This window comes from Delphinus delphis, chromosome 8 (assembly GCF_949987515.2).
Source record: "Delphinus delphis chromosome 8, mDelDel1.2, whole genome shotgun sequence".
NCBI lineage: Eukaryota > Metazoa > Chordata > Mammalia > Artiodactyla > Delphinidae > Delphinus > Delphinus delphis.
In genome coordinates, this window is record NC_082690.1 from 25,373,264 (window position 1) to 25,391,767 (window position 18,504).

Genomic DNA, 18,504 nt, shown 5'->3' on the forward strand with positions numbered 1-18,504 from the left:
TGAGATATCACTCCCATGATTGTGTTACATTATATAAGCCTCCATCTTACCAGCAGACTGGAGCTACAACTCCCCTTGCAGGCTTAATGAGGTAAGCAGCCACACTGGAGAAGCCCACATGGAAGGAGCTGTGGGCAGCCTCTAGGAACTAAGGGTGATCACCCTTAGTTGGCCAACCAAAATCTGGGGCCTACATCATACAGCTGCCAAAGAAATTCTGCCAACAACTTGAATGAGCCCAGAATAGGATTCTTCTCCATTCAGGTCCCTAGATGAGAATGTAGACTGGCCAATACCTTGACTGCACCCTTGTGAGACCCTGAGTAGAGAACCAGCTAAACTGTGCCCAGACTCCAGAGCCACAAAAACACACGAGATAATAAATGTATATTGTTTTAAGCTGCTAAATTTGTGGAAATTTGTTATGCAGCAATAGAAAACTAATGCACTGCCTTAGAACAGCTCGCTAATTTGATTTCATTTTTATTTCTTTGATGTACTTGGACTTAACACAACATACAATGCCCTCAATAAATGCCTACTGAATTAACTGTGAGAGTTTGATCTTTTTGGCCAACTTATATTTCAATTCTGTGGTAAAGCAGGCAAAAAAAAAAGGCTCACAAGTGAGAAAAGATAGAAATTGCCTTGAAAAGAGACCCATTAGCAATGCCTTACTCTAAAAAGAGATGAGAAGCTACAGAACTCAAAAGTGAGAAAATATCCCCAAAATGCAATTATTTCATGTGATCCTCACAGGTTAGCAAAAGGAAAACACAGTCCAGGGGCAACAACCAAAGATATTTATTTCCAACACATGAGCATTTGCTTTATCTCTCAGTTTCTATTACCTAGAGATTACTTTATAAGCAAAAGATCATTTGAAATCAAAAACTTTCTGCTGAAATTAATATCTGAAATTTACTTACCTAAAAATATAAAAGAATGAGCATATAAAAATATATATCAAGTATATTTTATATGACTTCAAAATATAACTTTTATTTACATAATATATGCCTCACAGATATAATGTGAATGGCAATGATAAAGAAAAACAGATCCTTAAAGGTTCTAAAATACTGCTCCTGGATAATATTATTCATCTGGATGGAAATCACCCTGAGTAACAAAGGTAGCAGAAAAACTTTCAATATTGAAGCAAATTGGATAGATTGAAAGAATGCTGCTGGCAAAGACTCATTTGTTTGAAAAGAAAGAAAGAAAAAGCAGAGGAAACTGAAATAAACAGCCAAAAGAAAAAGAAAAGGTTGGTGGAGACCGCATGTGCCTGTAATAGCAGAGTATCAGTTCTACAGAATACATTTAAATCTGATTGGCTTTTCTAAGAACTATATTTTTTACTTTTCCTTAAATGTTGGATTTATAAAAATTATACGGACATCAGTTTTATAGGTAGCTTCTACTGACAGTACTTAGGAGCTGTATTTATATCTAAATCTGAGGGAGTGATATAATTAAATTTCAAGCCTGGAAAGATAAATTCATGAAACAAGTATCCTAAGTTAGCACTTTCTCATTCAAAAATTCACCTTGTTAATGAGGGGGGAGGGGTAATTTTCACTAAAGTGCACATATAAAAATTAAAAGCACATACCTGTCTCTTTCCATGCAATGTAAGCAACTAACTCTAGGGATCTTTTAATTATCTTTTTAAAAATCTCATAAGGTTTCAGAAAATTACAAAAGAAAAACAACTTATTCTAAGCAATACAGAACCAGACTTGAGAGAATGACATCTCCCTGAAGAGAAATAAAATGCTGCTGTCTTGTAAACATAAACTTTGTACAAGAAATCAGATACTTCTTCTGGTACATAAATAAAAATGGATTAATAAAAATTTGAAAGAAATTCAAATGATGAAATATGATGAATTGGGAGGTTGGGATTGGCATATATACACTAATATGTATAAAATGGATAACTAATAAGGACCTACTGTATAAAAAAAAATAAAATTCAAAAAAATTTTGAAAGATTGCTTTAAAGAATTAAAAAAAAAAAAACCTGGCATCTTTCGAGTAACAGTATTATTGCATTTAGTAAATTTTAAATCACATTAATGCACGATTATTTGGATGTTCCAGACTTACCCACACACATTTCTGCGTTTTCTGAACAGAGAAGTGATGGGTTCCACTTCATGAGCCACAATAGGCCACACAGTCCTCAGTTCACACTGATTCTATTTTTTTGTTTGTTTGTTTTGACTACAAATACACCTACTAGAACAGTGTCATGTTGAGAATTTCTATAATTTTCTTTGTCAAGCTTCCTATAGCTCCCTTTTAATTAACAGTTATCTTTGAATAATAAGATTCTCAAGATCACCATTCTAACATTAATGATGATAAAAGAATGTTGATAGTTGATAGCATATATTGGTTAACGGCGCAAGCTCAGGGGTAAAAAGGACCTGGATTTGAATTCTAACTTTGCTATTTACTAGTTATGTTTTTATTTATCAGTGTCTAGCACATTTTAAAAAATACTCAAATTTTTCATGAGGAAGAGGGTTTTCAAGGTTGGATGCATTATAACGGGGCAAGAAGAATATGGAGAATGTATTCAAGCAGGAGAAAATGGGAGCTGGCTTAATAATACCCTATCAACCAAACACAGAAAGTAATGTCACTTCACATTTGTTCCATACAGTCTATATAAATATTACTGTGTATGTTTTCATTTGATTTTCACAACAAGAGAAAACTGAGGCTATAAGAAGTTAAGAACAAATTCAGGAAACAGAACAGAATATAGTCAGGATTCACAGGTCTTCTGATATCTTAATCCACTAGCAATGTGGTTTTCTCCACACATGCCAAGCTACTTCCAATCTTGGAATGGTTTAACATTTCACCAATTCAGACACTTTGAAAACGTATTTCTAATCAACCTCAAAAAAGCACACTTATCTCAAGCTTTAAGGAGAGGAGAAAGACAACACAACACAACAGAAACCTACTGCTGATTCTACAGCAGTTAACAAAATATTGAATGTGTCCTATCAATCTTCATAGGCTAGGCAGGTAAGGAGACATGAAGACAAATTTTTTGTTTTTTTCTAATATTGTTAGAAAACTATGGTCTAGTTTAATATTTGCTTGACAAAAACTAAAACAATCACACTCTGGCAAAGAACCCATTCTGACATTCCAAAGTCCATAATCTAACAACTACAGGGTCTTTTCCATGAAGAGAAGCTGTACTGTCATTATCCTCCAGAGTCTGAGAGAGAATTGATACCTCAGCATTGTCTGTGGTTCTGCCAATTCGAAGGATTAACTCTTTTGTTCTTGATGAACGTAGCATATACTTGACAAAATGACATCAAATAACAACCAATATCTACTTCCATCTCTACATACTGGACAGATAGGGGTGCAAAAAGAATGGAGGGAAATTACCATCTGGATGAGAAATCAATTCATAGAGCAAACACTCAAAGGGTAAGTATAATAATGTATAGTGAAAATTATCAACTGAGAAAATGGAAATAGATAACACAAATTATAAATACTACAAAAGCAACATTATTATTCAAATAAAATTAGGCAAAAGCATCATCTCATACAATTTTCCATGTAGCTGTCAATTAATCAATGAGTTTAATTTCTTATAAATCTGACACTAGAGATTCCAAAAATCCATACCAATAGGAGCACTTCGCTCTATTTAAGCAGGTAGAGCATCCACAAGGAACAAGAAAATTGCTTAAGTGTGATATATAGACAAGTAGAGAATAGGGTAGCAAATATTAAGGTGCTCATTTAAGAAAGAAAGCAAATACAAAAATAAGTTTGAAAAGGGAATGAAGAACGTGGAGTATAGTCATGCTGAAAAAAATGAAGCTAAACTACTTTAAGGAAGTCAATATAATCCTCAGCATCTGTATCTATCTATATTCACTAAAATTTATTGAACATCAACACTATATCAGGCATGGTGCCGCGTACTGGGGTGTGAGAATAAATAAGACAGACTGTTCTCTAGATGTCCAGCCTAAATGGAAAAACTGACAAAAAATAATATATAATATACAAACAAATAATTCTAATATGACAAATGTTCCAAAGGAGTATAAAATTTGTGCAAGGGCAATAGAAGGAAACAAACTCAGACTACATCTTTTTTAGTAGGGATCTCAAAAGAAAATTAATTCCTAATGCCCTAAAGTATCCATTGAAGGTAATAAATTAACTTTGTTCTTATACGTCTAGAATGATAATATTCATACATCATCTTTATTTTTTTTCATACACCATCTTTAAAAAAACTGAGAAACAGTCATTCAAATCACTGAGTTCTGAGGTTCAGATAAGAAACCCAGGCAGAGAGACTTCCCTGGTGGCACAGTCGTTAAGAATCCGCCTGCCAATGCAAGGGACACGGGTTCAAGCCCTGGTGAGGGAAGATCCCACATGCCGCGGAGCAACTAAGCCCATGCGTCACAACTACTGACCCTGTGCACCACAACTACTGAAGCCCATGCGCCTAGAGCCCGTGCTCCATAACAGAAGCCACCGCAATGAAGCCCGTGCACTGCAACGAAGAGTAGCCCCCGCTCGCCGCAACCAGAGAAAGCCCGTGTGCAGAAACGAAGGGTCAATGCAGCTTAATTAATTAATTCATTCATTTAAAAAAAAAAAAAAAAAGGAAACCCTGGCAGACAAAGGCCTCCATCAAATAGGGAGATTTCACCAGATACAGAGAAACAAGAATTGGGTATCCCAAGCAGGGAGAATCTTATTTGCTAGGCCAAGGAAAAGGTATGCCACATTTGGAGAATTCTAAGTCATTTCATTGAGATGAAGGCAGGGATGAAAGTGAGAAAGGAGAGAATTGGAGTCTGACAAGAAATAGGACATGGACTTAGTTTTGCACCAGACTGTAAAACACTTAGTAGCTAAAGATTTTGGAATTCACATATAGAAAAAGGCAGGGGCATACTCTGGAGGTATAAAGTGATCAGATTTGTCCCAAAAAACTTCTTAGGTGGTTCTGGTTCAAGGAGGCCAAGAACTAATCCTTTCAGAAGACTATCATATTTGCTACACAGTAAGTAGAAAAAAAAATTCTGTCCAAATTGAAGACTGAACTTTTTTACATTGAAGACTGTTTTATTATATAACAAGAAAAGTAAACTTTGTCATGCACACGCTTACCAATGACTAAGAGAACTCCAAAGAAACAACTTATTTTTCAGGTCATCTGGGTTATCATGAGTCCAAAAAGACATTAACATTAATTTTAACAGATCTTCAGTGAAAGAACAAAAACAAAAAACATGTATCGCAAAGACTGCAAAGAAAAGGTGATTCCTAAGACAGCAGATACATTATTGAATCAGTATGTCTATTAATTAGAAATAAACTTGGTCTGAGATGGGATTTTACTTAAATTAAAAAAATTACAAAAACCCAGGCACTACTAATACCTACAGGAAACTCAGTAAATGGGAAACAAGACTGGGGGGAGAGGGGGTGATAAAATTTCTCCTCTACCCTCTCCCAGATGGGCCTAAGAATTAGATTGACACAAGACACATTAACAGGAGAGAAGCACACAAATTTTATTTAGTAATTTTTTTGTGTATCTGAAAGCCTTCACAAGGAAAATAAAGACCCAAAGAAGCAGTTAGGGCCAAAAGCTTATATGTGTGGTTGGATAAAGAGGTGTAAATTGTGAAGATGTAACAAGACAAAGGGTTTGGGCTAGAGCAGTTAATTGTGGAAAAGTGACTAGGAAGATAAGGATTAGTAACAAGGTTTGTTTGTACAGATTGTTCCCAGCTTCTATTCCCCATCTCTAGTAGTAAGAATGTTTTCCTTTCACCTGATACCCAGAAGGCACCTTTTACATGAGAGTTTACCTCTTGCTTTCAAGAAGAAAAAGAAAGGTCAGAATGGCCTTCTTGCATCTGCTGTTTATGTGCCTTTGACTCAGAATAATCCTTATGCCCCAGTGGAATATTTGGGGGTGGCATATTCTGCTACCCTACACAAGTAGGGTAAGCAAAGTTGAAACTTTCAGAAGCCCCACAATGTTCCCCCCACCAGCCTACCTTCTAACTATAGTAATTCTTCTCACATATTTAATATTCTAACATCTTCAATCCCCTTCCCATAAAAAATCCTGCTCTTAAAAAGGGATCTGATATTCAGCCTTAAAAAGGAAGGAAACTTTGACACATGCTTCAACATGGATGAATTTAAAGACATTATGCTAAGTGAAATAAGCCAGTCTCAAAAAGACAAATACTGTATAATTCTACTTATATGAGAAATCTAGATTAGTCAAATTCATAGAAACAAAGTATAATGATGGTTGCCAAGGGCTGGAGGGATGAGAAAAAGTGGTGTTACTATTTAATAAATAGTTTCAGTTTTGCAATATGAAAAAGTTTTGGAGACTGGTTGCACAACAGTGTGAATATACTTAACAATACTGAACTGTATACTTGAAAGCAGTTAACATGGGAAATTTCATGTGTGTTTTAAAATATTACTAAAATATTTTTAAAAATTGAGAATGAAATGGTGAATAACTGAGGATGAGTCCATGTCCCAAGGCAGTGAAACCAAGTAAATCATTTACTGGGGATGAAGAGTTTAGACTATTTTATTCTGTGAAAGTTTGGGGGCAAAAGAATGATATAATTGCAATGTTTTTACCAAGATTAAAATGACATCAATATATTAAAATATATCAGATGGAAATGAGAGCTGGAAGGAGGGAGTCAAGAAAAACTGTTTAGAAAAATTGAAAGAAATGACAATTTTAGGGATCAGTTCAAAGATGAAGTTGCTAAGATTTCTAGCATGGGTAAGAGGAAGGATGTAGCCTCAGTCTGCTCCCTTGGGATCTTTATTAAGGAGTGGCTGAGCAAGCAGATAAAGGTACAGTAAACTGCACAAGATCAACCTCCAGGCCATTTATCAGGAATCAAAGAATTGCTTTATTTATTTACACCTTTCTTCATCTAAAAATATCTGAAAAGGTCAGCAAATAACCACTGTTCTGTTACTCGCTGTTGGCCAAGCACAATGGAAGTATTCCAGAATTTGAGCTGCTGTGATAATGATACAACTCTCTTTACAAATTACATGATAGATGAAATTCTGAAAGATTTTATAAACAAAATTGTGGTAACTCCAGTCACATGCTAAATGTACTAAGTAAGCCCATATTTACTAGATAGAGCTTTATTTCCTAGAGTGGCTCTTTTCATAATAGAAATCATTTATTTATTCTGTTAAATCCTAGTATCGATTCCTTTGCATTCATCTCCACTGCAGCATGCGAGAAAGACTTGAAGTGAGGTTAAAAGAAAGCTCTAAATCAGATAAATGTACTAAAAGAGCCCTTCCCCTTTTATATACCAAAAGAAAATGAGACCGGAATTACCTAAAGCATGTGAATCATAATAAAAATGTAAATATTTAAAACACATTATACAGACAATTTTTTATTTAAAAAAGGCTAAATTTTCCATCCAAATAATGAGAATTCTCTCTATGCCTTTTTGTTTTAACTTACTATTGAATTCTGTATGAGGCAGTTACCAGAACACTAAATCAACTTATGCTAACTTCCAAGATCTTTATTCTCTATTACTGAGTCCAATTTAAATTAAGATTCTGTCAAAATGACAAAGATGAATAACAACAGTTGTCCCAAAAAGCATATTCACCTGGGAGGTGAAGGGGTGAAACACAAGTACACATTCAATTAGAACAGAAGGGATCTGTACTATAAAGGTTATGAGGAATAAGGATAGTTCTGCCATCATAAAACAAAAAACATAAAAACAATGTCTTTATTGAAAATCAATAAACCCAAAACGAGCTCTTTGAAAGGTCAGTAAAATTGACAAGGAGAAAAGAGAGTAAACACAATTCACAATATCAAGAATGAAAGAGAGAACATCACTACAAATCATACAGACATTAAAAGACTAAGACAATATTACTAAGAATTCTATATCAACAAATTCAGTAACTTAAATGGAATGGGCAAATTTCTTGAAAGATACAAACTACTGAAGGTCATCCAAGAAAAAAACAGATAAACTGACTAGCCCTATATTTATTAGAGAAAAAGAATTCGTAGTTTAAAAACCTACCCACAAAGAAAATTCGTAAGTCCAGATGGCTTCACTGGTGAGTTATACCAAACATGTAAGAAATAGATAACAATGCTGCATAAACTTGTGCAAAATACGGAAGAAGAAACAGGCTCCAAATCATTCTGTGAGTCAAGCATTACCCTAATACCCAAATTAGACCAAGGTATTACAAAAAAAGAAAACTAAAGACCAATGTTTCTCATAAACCCAGAACTAAAAATCCTTAACAGGATATTTGCAAATTGAACGAAGCAATATATAAAAAGAATCATGGTCATGAGAGATCTATTCCAGGAATGCAAAGCTGGTTTAACATTCAAAAATCAATACAAGTTCACCATATTAACAGACTAACATACCCCTGCCACCACCAAAGGAACCAAATGATTGTCTTAATGAAAGCAAAAAAGGTATTTGACAAAATTCAATATCCATTCATGATAAAAACTGGGAATAAAAGGAAAAGGAAATCCTTCAACTTGATAAATAATATCTATAAAAATCCTAGAGACGACATCCTACTTAATGCTGAGATACTGAATGTTTTATCTCTAAAATCAGAAAGAATGCTGTCATCACTTTTAGTCAACGTTGTACTAGAGTTCTTAGCCAATGCAACAAGGCAAGAAAAAGAAATAAAAGCAGATTGGTAAGAATGAAGAAACACTACCCTTATTCAAAGACTGCAAGACTTTCAATGTAAAAATTCCTAGGAAATCTACAAAAAGCTACTAAAAGTAATAAGTGAGTTAGCAAGGTCACAGGATATAAGGTCAATATACAAAAAGCATGTTTTATTTACATATAAAAGCAATACACATTGGAAATAGAAATTTTTTTAAATACCAATTATAACAGGACCAAAGAGAAATTTAGGGATGTGAGTCAACTGCAGCACACCTGGAATTAGCCCGAGTTGTTCTGCTAAAGTAAAAATGTACCTGTATGGTGCTGATCCCTGTCAAGACATGAAATGTATGGCTTGATAGTGTTGCTTTGTACTGATGGGTTTAAGGTAAGTTTCAGGGTAGTTTGTATCAGACTGTCAACAATGTTTATTGATAAGTGAGATTTGATGATTTGCATCTGGTCTTAGTGAAACACCACAGAGGGCTCTACCTTTGGGGCTGGTTATGAGAAAGACTATGCCTACATGACCAGCAGAGTATAAGGAGTACCAGCCTAGACTCCATTAGGGGCTACATGGTTCTGTGCACACATCAGTGGCACCTGATCTGAGAGAAAAAGTGTGTCCATATGATCAACAAAGAGGACAGTCAGGGGTCATGCCTAGCCCTTCTAAAGCTCTTGCAGTGAGGGAACCTCTGGCTGCAACACATATCCTTAATGTTCTAATCCTGTTGCTATACTGAATCCTTTCCCTGCAATAAATTTCTAATTCTGGACCCTTTGAGTGTTCTTTAGTAACTGAACCCTATCTGGAATGCCACCATTAGTGCAAAGAATAAATTTAACAAAACGTGTGCAAAACTTATACACTGAAAACTACTAAACACTGCTAAAAGAACTAAGTAAATGGATATGCAAAATGAGAAAAAATACTATTTTAAAGATGTTACTGTCAGTAAATTAATCAATATTCAATCCAATCCCCATTCTAGCAAACCTTTTCATAGTAATTAAAAGCTTATTATAAAATCTATATGGAAATGCAAAGAACCTGGAACAGTTAGAACATCTTTGAAAAAAGAACAAATGTTGGAAAACTTAACACTAATTGATTTCAAGGTTGACTATAAAGCTACAGTAATCAAGAGGGTATAATATTGGCACAAGGATAGACAGATAATCAAGGGAACAGAACACATACTCTAGAAACAAACCCATATGAATATGGTCAACTGATTTTCAAGAAAGGTGCCAAGATATTTCAATGAGAAAAAGATGGTCTTCTTTTTAACAAATGTTGTTGAAAATATACAAATGAACTTTGAAACTTCCCCCACACCATATGCAAAAATTAACTCAAAATGGGTCATACCCCTAGATGCAAGAGCTAAAAATATAAAGCTTCTAGAAGAAAACACAGAAGAAAAATCTTTGTGACCTTGTTTAGGCAAAGTTTTTGTTTGTTTGTTTGTTTTTTTAGATAAAACACAAAAGACATGAACCACAAAATAAAAAACTGATAAAATGTACTTTGACGAAAATTATAAACTTTGTGCTTCAAAGGACACCATCAAGAAAGTGAAAAGACAACCCACAGAACAGGAGGAAATATTTACAAACTATATATCTGATAGGAAACATATCCCAAATATATAAAAAATCTTAAAACTAAGTATTGAAGAGATAAACAATCCAATCTTTTTTTACATGGCAGAATGACTTGAATAGATACTTTATCAAATAAGATATAGAAATAGCAAACACACAAAGGATGTCAACACGACTAGTCATTAGGGCTATGCAAATTGAAACAGCAATAAGATGCCTTTACACCCGTGAGAATGGCTGAACTTAAAAAAAAAAAAAGACAGCAAGAACTAGCAAAAACACAGGGCAACTAAAACTCTCATACATTGCTGGAAAAACTACTTTGGAAAACAGGCAGTTAAAAAAATTAAGCATGTACTACCATATAACCCAGCAATTCCACTCTTTACTAGTGAAAACTGAGGTCTACAAAAAGACTTATACTTGACTATTCATAACAGGTATATTTATAACAGCCAAAAACTAGCACAGAAACAAATTTTCCATTCTGCAAAAGGCAAAACTCTAATAATAGAAAGCAGATCAGCGGTTACCAGGGACTAAGGATAGTGACAGAAGACTGAATGCAAAGGTATACAAGAGAACTTTGTAAAGTGATGTAACTGTTCTATTTTGATTGTGTTACTGTGAAAAGACTGCAAAAATTTGTCAAAATTCATTGAATTGTATACTGAACATTATTGAAATTTATGTACCTTATACTTCATCAAAGCTGATTTTAAAAAGAAAAATCTAGTCACTTTAAATGCAAGTAACCTTTTTTTTTTTCCCCCATGATTTTCCAATATAGGCGAACTTGGCAGAGATGGCTCAGTCCTGCTCCACAAAGGTCAGCTTGGGTGGCTTAACTGGGGGAAGGATCCACTTCTAAGATCACTCACAGTGCAGGAAGATGGTGGGAGCTGGAAGCTTAGCAAGGGCTGCAGGGAAGGTTTTGGCTGGGCTCTCACTCACATCATGGTGACTTCGGTTCCAATACTAAGTATCCCAAAGGTACAGGCAGAAGCCCTATCACTCTTTATGACCTAGTCTAGGTGGTCACATTAGTGTCTCTTCCACCACAGTCAGAAGCCTGCCCAGATTCTAGTGAAGGGACACAGACCCCACCTCTTCATGGGAGGACTATCAACGTCACAGTATAAAGCAGAGTGTGTGAAATGGGAAATATTTTTATGACTATCTTGGAAAAGACAATCTAACACACTGAATTTTTATTCTGTAGATAAGTGGTAGATAGGGCAATGTAAAAACATGATCCAATCTAAATTTTAGGATGATAACTCCAGAAGCACTATTATGGATAGACTAAAACAGAGAGACTGAAAAACATGGGGAGCAAAGGGAAGGAGAGTGAGGACCTTTTAAGATGGTATTTCGGAGTCAAAAGCAAAGGAGACTCTCAAGTGGCAGAATGTCTGTGAGCAAGAAAGAAGAGAAAACATGCTTGCCAGAGATGCTATACGAATACAAGTGAAATGTCTTGGCTGGAAAATGGTAACGTCATTAAGCAACACAAAGTTTAGAAGGGATAATAACAAATTCTGTTCTGGCACATGTTGGCAGAGGTAGAATGCATCTGAAAATTAAAAAACAAGAGAGCCACAACAAAGAGCACACATTATATAACCCATGAAGAAGAGACTCAATTCTGATTGATCAAGAGTCGACTACAATCCTTAGACAAGGCAACATAGATCATTACTTTATATTTACTAAAAAGATGGATATTTATCTAAACACCAAATGCCAGAAAGTATGCTTTAATACTCCTGCTTCCTTCCTAGCTGAAACATTTTCTTTGTAGTTCACTGGGTTAATAAAATGTCTATCTGAAGATTTGTCTCTAAGGCAAGGGGTAGGAACAATTTACATAGCTTTTTTAAGTGATAATAATGATCAAACATGAATTCAAAATATATTATTTGTTTTTTACACTTTAAATAAATCATCTGTAGCATGGCAGATAATATTGGCCTAATTCTTCTCCATTATTCCTTGGTAAAAGGACTCCTGTTTTCTTCAGCTATCAAATGGCCATATACTTCACAGTAGCTGGGATTATAATCCCCAGGGTTAACCTTATTTGGTGTAACTCTGTTCTGGGTCCTAGCAAGCTGCAGGATAGAATCATTTGGGAACTTTTAAATGGACTAATGACTGGACTTCCTCACTTCCCCACAGTGATTCTCATTTAACTGGTCTGGAGTAACAGTGTCTTTTTAATCATTAGGGCACAAGTCTGAGGACAAAAGTCAACCCAATATTAACTAAGAGCAGAAAGATGAAAAGAACCTTGATTTTGAAAACTTTGTTGAATTAACTGACAATAGAACTGTCTTTCATCCAGGTTTCTCATTATGTAATTAACAATTCTTCTCATTTTTTAAGCCATTTCTGGTTGTGTTTCCTGTTTCTTGCAATGAAAAGTATCCTACAGGCTATGCCTGGCAATACAATTTTCAGGATAAAAAAGTTTAGCTTTATAAACAGGAAGCAGAACTCCAGTCATTCTGCTGACAAAGGACAAGCCAATTTTACAGGAGCCAGCAAAAAATGACGTCATTTTACTGAAAAGATCTTTTCAAAGCTTATAAAATACATCTAATTTTGAATATTTGAACAGATTGTGCCTGCTCAATTGCATCTTCAAATGACTAGAGCTTCTTCTTTGAAACTGAATGATACAGTAGTATAAAATATCAACTTGCACATATATTTTTCACGAGTATTTTAAGCGCTATCTCCCAGATATACCTATAATATTAGTCTGAAATGAATAAGGACATTCACAAAAACCAGAATGAAACAATACACAGATGACATTTCCTTCTTTGTTCTGCTCATCAGTTCAAACTACCTAAACACAGTAAAAAGGAACTGCTACCAAGCCTATGCTGCTGGTGTATACTCAACTTTGGCTCCGATTTAAGGTACAAGAGGAGAAAGCACCTGATTTGAAGAATTCTGCACTTCTTCTCCGAGAGAACACATAACAGTGGATCATGGGCAGGTGCTACAGAAAGGGCTCCGTGGAGGCATGGCAAAGGACAAGAAGTGGGTCCCTGTCACCAAACTGAGCTGCCTGGTCAAGGATATGAAGTAAAGTCCCTGGAGGAGATCTCTTTCTTCTCCTTGCCCTTTACAGAATCTGAGATCACTGACTTTTTTCAGGTATGTCCCTCAAGGTTTTGAAGATTATGCCCATGCAAAAGCAGACCTGTGCTGGCCAGTGGACCAGGTTTAAGGCATTTGTCACCACCAAGGTTTACTACAGACCTGCTGGTCTGGGTGTTAAGCACTCCATGGAGGTAGCCATTGCCATCCTCAGGGCTATCATCCAGGCCAGGCTCTTCATCACCCCGTGTGACGAGGCAACTGGGGACACAAGATCAGCAAGCCCTAACCGTCCCTTGCAAGGTGACTATCTGCTGTGGCTCTACGCAGGTGCTTCTCATTCTCACCCCCAGGGGCACTGGCATCATCTAGGCCCCTATACCCAAGAAGCTGCTGCAGACGGTACTGAGGATGGCTAGAATGCTCCCTGGCAACTCCACCAAAGTTGCTTTTGATGTCATCTCCAAACCTACAGCTGTATCCCTAAGCCTCTACAGAGACCACTTTCACCAAGTCTCCCTATCAGGAATTCACTGACCATCTCAAAAAGACCCAAACTAGAATCTCCCTGCACAGGACCCAGGCTCCAACTGTGGTCACCACATAGCTTTTATACCAGAAAAGTAAAGTGAATTAAACCTGTTTAAAAAAATAAAGGATTCTCTCCCTAAATTCACTTCTGAGTCAATTATTTAAACTTTTCTTCATTTCGTTCTCAAGGGAATGTGGACAGCTTGTCACTCCCAAAGCTCACCTCTCCCCCATACCCTGGATTGGATCCCTCCCACCCCTCCTGAACCTGCTGCTCTTCACTGTCCCCACTGTCTTCCATAAGGTGCAGGGCTCCTTGACTTAGGCCTTGAATTATTTTCACACCTCCCACTGCTTACACACAGTATAAGACTCTGCACCTTATATTCCTTGCCCTGCCAGCTACGGCCTCCACTCCCACCCATGCCTTTTACAGTCAACCTCAACTGTGGCCACTTATCTCTTCATTTATCAACCCACTTCAATATGGCTTCCACCTCCACTACTTGATTAAAATTGCTCTGGGAAAGGTCACCAATTATTGCCTCATTGCTAAAATTAATGACCCCTTTTGAGTCTTTGCAGTTCTTTCTTGATTATTTTTAAGCTTCCATTAAAGCCAAACTGTGTTAGGCACTAGATGTCCAAGACTGATTAAAACAGTCCCTATCTTAAAATGCTCAGTCTAATGGGAGAAATAGTCACAGAGATGATTTTAATACCTGGTAAATAATTTCAATGACAGAAGCCTATACATGATAGACAGAAATCACAAGGAACAGGAGCTAGTAACAGTTTCAAAGAAGCAATGAACAATTGAAGTTTTACAGGTTTAACAGGAATTCATAATGTTGTAGACACTGAAAAAGGATATTTCAGACAGAGTACATATGTGTGAAAAATAGAGAAATGACCTTAACTCAGGCCGCATCAGTGAGCAGGAAGGAAGGGATAGATCTAGGAGAAATTAATTAACCTGTCAGGCAAAATTTGATATCACTGATTATTCTTCCTTTCTTGATACTCTCTCTGGCTTTCCTCCCATCCCACTCTTCTGTGGGATTCTTTTTCTATTCCCAAGTGTCTGTCTCCATCTTCCTCACACTCTAAATGGTCTCAAGAAGATTTGATCCCAGCCTCGTACTGGGTGGTAGACACTGCAAACTGGGTCACTATAAAAAGTTTTCATTTGCAACTTCAATGATGTACTGATGAGAAAAAGAATATTCAGTTCTCTCCACAGGATTAGTCAAATTAATTGCTTTCATAAAAGTAATGTCCAAACAAACATGTACAAAAAATAGCAGTTATGAGGATAATATAGTGCATGAATAGTGGCCTCAAGTACACTACCATAGATTAATAAAATGTATAGAACAGAAGCAAGCAGAAAGTGATCCTGGGACAATGAAACTGCAGAATTTGTGGTTGAGAAATAATCTAACTAGAATTTAATTGCAGATGAGAAAAACTGATGATACAAATTTTAACCATATCCAGGTTTTTAAAAACAATTGCAGAATGAATTAATGGGAGAAGAATTCTAGGCTTGTTCTTTCTCTGAAGAATGTGGGTGAGTCCTCTACATCCAAATTCAAATCTGAAAATCTTCTGCAGAATTGCCTGTTAAGAATCACAATTCCCCCAAAATGTTCATCGCAGCTCTATTTACAATAGCCCGGAGATGGAAACAACCTAAGTGCCCATCATCGGATGAATGGATAAAGAAGATGTGGCACATATATACAATGGAATATTACTCAGCCATAAAAAGAAACGAAATTGAGCTATTTGTAATGAGGTGGATAGACCTAGAGTCTGTCATACACAGTGAAGTAAGTCAGAACGAAAAAGACAAATACAGTATGCTAACACATATATATGGAATTTAAGAAAAAAAAAAATGTCATGAAGAACCTAGGGGTAAGGCAGGAATAAAGACGCAGACCTCCTAGAGAACGGACTTGAGGTTATGGGGAGGGGGAAGGGTGAGCTGTGACGGGGCGAGAGAGAGTCATGGACATATACACACTAACAAACATAGTAAGGTAGATAGCTAGAGGGAAGCAGCCGCATGGCACGGGGATATTGGCTCGGTGCTCTGTGACAGCCTGGAGGGGTGGGATAGGGAGGGTGGGAGGGAGGGAGACGCAAGAGGGAAGAGATATGGGAACATATGTATATGTATAACTGATTCACTTTGTTATAAAGCAGAAACTAACACACCATTGTAAAGTAATTATACCCCAATAAAGATGTTAATAAAAAAAAAAAAAAAAAAAAAAAAAAAAAAGAATCACAATTCCTAAGCAGAAACCTAAGAAAAAAGATGGTTCCTAAGGTAACCAAGTCCCATATCCATACCATACATGATCCAACGTATCAAAGTCATCACCTGAGCTTGCCAGAAATTAACTGGAAGAGCTGATGTGTTATATTTGTGCCCTAAGGCTGCAACCCTTTAAACAAATGGACTCCATGTTCCGCATTAGCTGAAGAAAGAAAATGCACCTTTGTGAAGGTCAAAGAAAATGCACCTTTGTGCATTTTCAAAAAGGAAATGCACCTTTGTGAAGGTCAAAGAGGAAAATGTGAGAATAATCTCTTCTGATGACTGTGCTCTTAACTCCCAATGGCCAATGGAAACAAAATCCTTATGACGTTACAGAAGCAACTTTTAAAAACTTCTGAAGAGATATTAAAAATAGAACAATCCAGTTGTCCTATTCATACTCTCTTGCTAATTTTATTTCTACCCCGAAAAAAAAAGTCTGAAAATTATTCATTCAAGAAAGGAAACAAACATTCGGGAGAGAGGATTCTTTGGTTTGCAACTTGAACTACACTTTTAGAACATCTAATAACTGCAGCTCAGACTCTTCGCTTCCCTTTTAAAAGAAAGCCATTTTAATTACACATTGATAGAAACATTTTGGAAAACAAGCAAAAACCCTCTTTCTTTTACCCTCTACGGGTAAGAAGAGAGAAGAGAAGGGGTCAATAGGAATAGTACCCTCTAGGGGTAAGAAGAGAAGAGAAGGGTCAGTAGGAATACAGTTAATCTCTTCATGCAGCTCAGTATCATAAATACCGTTTGGTATATATCACAAACAATAATGTTATGCAAAGTTTTTTTTTCTTCATTCAATCCAATTCCACTAAATGAGCTTATTTGTAAGTGGATCAGCTGTTACCACATTGTAAACTGCATTTAAAATTATTTTCTTTCCTCTTGAGAATTTCATTTAATAGGCTTATGTAAATTAAGTACCTATATTTATTGCCCCATCCAAATAAAAAGAGAGCAAGTTGTCAATAACAAACATTCTGCAACAATATAACCCAGGCATCTACATTAATAAAATGCTTGAATGGAATGCTAAGACTATGTTATTTCAATGAGTTGTAATACAATAGCATCCATTGGGACACAGAGACAAGACAAGTATATTTATGGAGGATGTGGTAAACTAAGAAAATTACAAATCCAACCAGCACTTGATAAAGACCTCCAATAAAAAGCTTTTCAGATTATTCAAATGACAGCTATACTGGAAACAAACCAGATAATATAGTCTGCCGGCCTGAACAAACATACTAGACCTAAACCGAAGCACAGAGGGAAAGAAAATGCCCAGAAACCACCCCTCTAAGTCATCTCAAAAGATTTCCTTTTGATGCACAAACTAAGGAGAATAGGACAATGATATCTTTTGGAGACCTGATTCAGTACCAAATATGTATGCGGTAGTATTATAAAGTCTGTTCTTTCATCTTTAACTTCAGCTATGCTGTCCTGTGCTCTGCATTTTGTAGTTGTCCCTCCTTGTGTCATTAGTTACACAGAAGACCTATTAAAGAAAGCAATCCAACTGTAAATTGACATTTTACTATCAGAAAGCAAGATGGCAAAACACATCAATAGCTATCATCATAATCCTCATCTCTTCATCTACCATTAAGTATCCTCTCTTTTCCCAGTGCTTTCTATAAGCTATATAATTTAATGCTCAAACAACCACAAAGGACAGACTTTCTTAACTTTTCACATAAGATGAAAATAAGGCTGCAACAGGTTAAATTGCCACAGTCTCACAGCTAGTAAGTAGCATAGCAGAATGTGAACTCACATATCCCTCCAAAGGCTTTATTTCCTCTAATCTCTTTAACCTAGGAACTCTACCCCAAATTTATCCTAAGTAAATAAATAAACAAAACCAAAACACAGACTCATAAAAGATATTTTTGCTCTTTATAGCAAAAATCAGAAACAACCAAATAGCTAACATTAGGAGAATGCTAATTCAACAGAATGAAATATTGTATAACTAACATGAAGCCCATATAAATAATGTTTAAAGAAAAGGAAACCCTGAAATTAATATGGAGAGTTTTAGCTCCGGCAATGGTAAAATAGTTTGTAACCTACTAGCGCTCCCACAGATGGCAATTATAACCTCCACTCAAAATA

General features: G+C 36.0%; 1 protein-coding gene and 1 pseudogene across 1 annotated transcript in view; one reads left to right on the top strand and one right to left on the bottom strand.

Moving 5' to 3' along the window:
* The window catches only part of DDX10 (DEAD-box helicase 10), a 287,618-nt gene that overhangs the window by 141,751 nt on the left and 127,363 nt on the right, over positions 1–18,504 (bottom strand). The gene's annotated exons all lie outside the window — the stretch shown is intronic.
* On the top strand, positions 13,025–14,216 carry LOC132428977 (small ribosomal subunit protein uS5 pseudogene; annotated as a pseudogene).